Source organism: Rhipicephalus microplus, unplaced genomic scaffold, assembly GCF_043290135.1.
Source record: "Rhipicephalus microplus isolate Deutch F79 unplaced genomic scaffold, USDA_Rmic scaffold_531, whole genome shotgun sequence".
NCBI lineage: Eukaryota > Metazoa > Arthropoda > Arachnida > Ixodida > Ixodidae > Rhipicephalus > Rhipicephalus microplus.
The window spans coordinates 27501-31827 of NW_027465091.1; the positions used below are offsets into that span (position 1 = coordinate 27501).

Genomic DNA, 4327 nt, shown 5'->3' on the forward strand with positions numbered 1-4327 from the left:
CCTCAGACAGACGAAGCCAAGGGAAGACCCAAGGCCGCAATGTGCGTTCAAAGAATCAGTGCTCAGTGTGTCCTGCAATTCACACCAAGTCTCGCAGCTGGCTGCGTTCTTCATCGACCCGAGAACCGAGTGATCCACCGCTTAGAGTCGTGAAAAAGTGTTTGTTCAATTCCGTACAGTCAAAACCAAACGTTTCTGGCACTCGGCCAAACAGTGGCCAAGAAGGGCGCTTTTCAGCGCACGCTTGGACTCCAAAACTCTGCCGCGCCTTTTTCGGCTGCCGCAAATCGAGCAAACGGTGTGTTTCGGACGGCGTTTCGCTTCCGCTACTTGCGAGTGCTTTCGTGGTCCACCCCTCTATAAATACTCGGGAGGCGTCGAAGCCGGTTCTCCAAGCCGGACCCGTAGGTATCGTTGTGTGCTCGCTCTCATTGGCCCGCCTAACCAGAAAATGCCTGCGGTACACCCATTTGGATAAGAGTGCACGCAGATGCGGGCCTCGACGGCTACACATTTCCTCGGGCGGCCGCCTCCCGGCCTCCGTGGAGCGCGGGATGCACGGTCCCATCGACAAGCCTCTCCCGTTTTTACCGTGGCGTCGCGGTTCACCACGGCGGGCGGGTCGGTCTCCTCCGCATAAAAAGGGGGACCCCCGCTTTTTGTTCCACGAAATCGCACAAGCTTTTTTCGCATCCACGGTTTGCCACCGCACACCAAAATGCCGATCCGGCTGCCTACTTTAGCCAACAGGTGGAGCCAGGCGCGCCGTACTTGCGCGGCACTTCCCACGTCCACCGAAGTCGGTGCCAAGGACCACTTTCGGCGCCGGAGCCGCGTACGAGCCTACTCGAGGCGGAAGAACGAAGCCAGCAAGGGCCTGGCCGCAAGTGCGTTCAATTGTCGGGACGTCCAAGTCCCTCGTTCTTCCGTGCTTCCTCTTTCGGCAAGTCGTTGCGGCACCTTCCCAAAGCGCGCAGACCCGCTAATCGCGACGAGCGCGACGTGGCCGTGCCGCCTTTCCCTCGGCAGCAAGCAAAACGCCTGGCAACGTCGACGCTCCCCTAACCGCGATCTCGCACCGTGTTTCGTGTGGCGAATTCAAAAGCCGGCCGGCGCTGCTGCAACCATTACGGTCGGTACGCATACGCCGCGGAGGGCGGGACGGTCATCGGAGCGTGCGGTTCCTCCATCGAGTACTGCGCACCTCGGCCGTCGCATCGCCGTGCCATGACCGGCCGCGCGTCAACGCGAACCGGTGCCAGCGAGATCCCTCGCCTGCAAGAACCGACCGGCAGCCTCCGTCACCCGAGGACGCGGAGGCGCTTGCCGCGGACGGCGGGACGGTATGCACTGGTGCACAGCGGACCCGTCACATCGCCAGTTCCTTGACCGACCGCCGACGCTTGTGCCGTTCCTCTCGTACTTGGCAGTCGCCGCGCGATTGTCGGGTCTCGTTCTTGCACGCTCGAACGGTCGGGAGGGCACTCGGCTGGCGTTTCGGGAACGCGCAGCCTCGCCTTCTACCGACGTAACCACGACTCGCCGTTCGCGCTCCGCCGCTCCTGTTTACAGTACTAGGCGGTCCCGCAGCGGTCGGGTCGCGCATTTCGAGCGCTTCGAGCCACGGTGCAGTGGCGGGTCGAAAGCCGACCTATGAGTGCGTTGCGCCGTTTGTACCCGCGTCCGCCACCTGGCCGACCGTCCAAGGTCGCGGTGTTGGCGTCCGCTGGGCGCAACAATTTGTCACGGGGTGCCGCTCCACATTCAGGCAGCCCCGTGGGGAAAAGCCGACCCCGCGTCCAAACGGGGTCAGCGGCAGAAAGTGTCGGGCGCAGACGCAGCTGAGGCGCTCACCCTTCACAATCCGTTAATGATCCTTCCGCAGGTTCACCTACGGAAACCTTGTTACGACTTTTACTTCCTCTAAATGATCAAGTTTGGTCATCTTTCCAACAGACCGGCGCAACCGAAAGGCCGCGCCGGACATCGGTCCGAAGACCTCACTAAATCATTCAATCGGTAGTAGCGACGGGCGGTGTGTACAAAGGGCAGGGACGTAATCAACGCGAGCTTATGACTCGCGCTTACTGGGAATTCCTCGTTCAAGGGGAACAATTGCAAGCCCCTATCCCAATCACGAAAGAAGTTCCACGGGTTACCCAGTCTTTTCAGACAGGGATAAAGACACGCTGCTTCCTTCAGTGTAGCGCGCGTGCGGCCCCGGACATCTAAGGGCATCACAGACCTGTTATTGCTCTGTTTCGTGCGGCTAGGAGCCGCTTGTCCCTCTAAGAAGGTTGTAAGGTGCTGGGAACCCCGCACCTATTTAATAGGCTAGAGTCTCGTTCGTTATCGGAATTAACCAGACAAATCGCTCCACCAACTAAGAACGGCCATGCACCACCATCCACCGAATCAAGAAAGAGCTCTCAATCTGTCAATCCTCCCAGTGTCCGGGCCGGGTAAGTTTTCCCGTGTTGAGTCAAATTAAGCCGCAGGCTCCACTCCTGGTGGTGCCCTTCCGTCAATTCCTTTAAGTTTCAGCTTTGCAACCATACTTCCCCCGGAACCCAAATACTTTGGTTTCCCGGAAGCTGCCCGCCGAGTCATTTGAGTAACTCAGGCGGATCGCTGGTTGGCATCGTTTATGGTCAGAACTAGGGCGGTATCTGATCGCCTTCGAACCTCTGACTTTCGTTCTTGATCAATGAAAACATTCTTGGCAAATGCTTTCGCAGTAGTTCGTCTTGCGACGGTCCAAGAATTTCACCTCTAGCGCCGCAATACGAATGCCCCCGTCCGTCCCTCTTAATCATTACCTCGTATTCCAAAAACCAACAGAACAGAAACGAGGTCTTGTTCTATTATTCCATGCAAGTTTATTCAGGCGACTCGCCTGCGTTGAGCACTCTAATTTTTTCAAAGTAAAAGCACCGGCCATCTCGAGGCACACAATGAAGTGCACCAAGAAAGAACCGGCATGATGTTCAGTCCGAGCCGTCGCATCGGGTAGATGCACTACTCGTCTGGAACTGAGATCCAACTACGAGCTTTTTAACCGCAGCAGCTTTAGTATACGCTATTGGAGCTGGAATTACCGCGGCTGCTGGCACCAGACTTGCCCTCCAATTGATCCTCGTTAAAGGATTTAGAGTGTACTCATTTCAATTACGGGGCCTCAAAAGAGTCCCGTATTGTTATTTTTCGTCACTACCTCCCCGTGCCGGGAGTGGGTAATTTGCGCGCCTGCTGCCTTCCTTGGATGTGGTAGCCGTTTCTCAGGCTCCCTCTCCGGAATCGAACCCCTGATTCTCCGTTACCCGTAACAACCATGGTAAGCAAGTAACCTACCATCGAAAGTTGATAAGGCAGACACTTGAAAGAAACGTCGCCGGCTCGTGGCCATGCGATCAGCACAAAGTTATCCAGAGTCACCACACAATACGGGCCGAAACCCGATCGATCTTGGTCTAATAAAAGCACCCGTTACCCAAAGGGCTCCAGGCTCACTGCATGTATTAGCTCTAGAATTGCCACAGTTATCCAAGTAGGAAGAAACGATCTAAGGAACCATAACTGATTTAATGAGCCATTCCGCGGTTTCGCCTTATTTCGGCATGTACTTAGACATGCATGGCTTAATCTTTGAGACAAGCATATGATTACTGGCAGGATCAACCAGGTAATCGTTCGACTGCGCGTCCGTCCTCGCCCTCGCGGGCCGGACGCAGTCTGTGTGCGGCGGAGGCCACCTTCAGGCGCCCCAACACGCTTATTTTGCACTCCGAGATGACGGCGTTCGAGCTCGCTACGGCACAACCTTCCCGAAAGACGAGTGGAGCCGTGCGGCAAGAAGCACGTTCATGCTCGCTCTTTTTCGTTGCATCGACTCGGTCGCGCCGTGCGGGTTGCCCAAGCCCGCTGCACTGTCGGTGGACCGGCCGGAACTAGCAACGAGCCGAGACTGCAAAGCCGCCAGACGACGGGTCACGCCCGCGTCTTCGGCGCTTTCGCATCTGAATCGCCCGAGGACGACACGGAACACACCTCGATATCGTGGTAAAACGGCACCGTCCGACAACCAGCCCCTAACGCATCAAGCGGATGAGGCTGCAGACGACTGCCGTGGATTCCCCTGGAGCAGACCGCAGGACACGCTTGACGAGGCCGAAGCCCGCCGCATATCAGACACCCGGTCGCTTTCGCGTACGCCGCTCACGAGAACCCCCACATAATAGCAGCGATAAGTACCCAGACCTCCTTGGGCCTAATACGAGCGTACTCGAGAAAATTTCACCGCGGGTGTGCCCCGAAACGTGTGGCATGT

The 4327-nt window shown here is 57.2% G+C and overlaps 2 non-coding genes across 2 annotated transcripts in view; both read right to left on the reverse strand.

Annotated features, from left to right (window-relative positions):
- Window positions 1-149, reverse strand: part of LOC142795021 (5.8S ribosomal RNA) — a 153-nt gene extending 4 nt beyond the window's left edge. Inside the window, exon 1 of the ribosomal RNA XR_012892698.1 lies at window positions 1-149. This exon is cut by the window's left edge and continues 4 nt beyond it. This is a non-coding gene — a ribosomal RNA (5.8S ribosomal RNA).
- Window positions 150-1868: 1719 nt separating this feature from the next.
- LOC142795017 (small subunit ribosomal RNA) lies at window positions 1869-3685 on the reverse strand. Its single transcript, XR_012892695.1, has one exon. It is a non-coding gene; the product is annotated as a small subunit ribosomal RNA (ribosomal RNA).
- Between the last annotated feature and the right edge of the window lie 642 nt (window positions 3686-4327).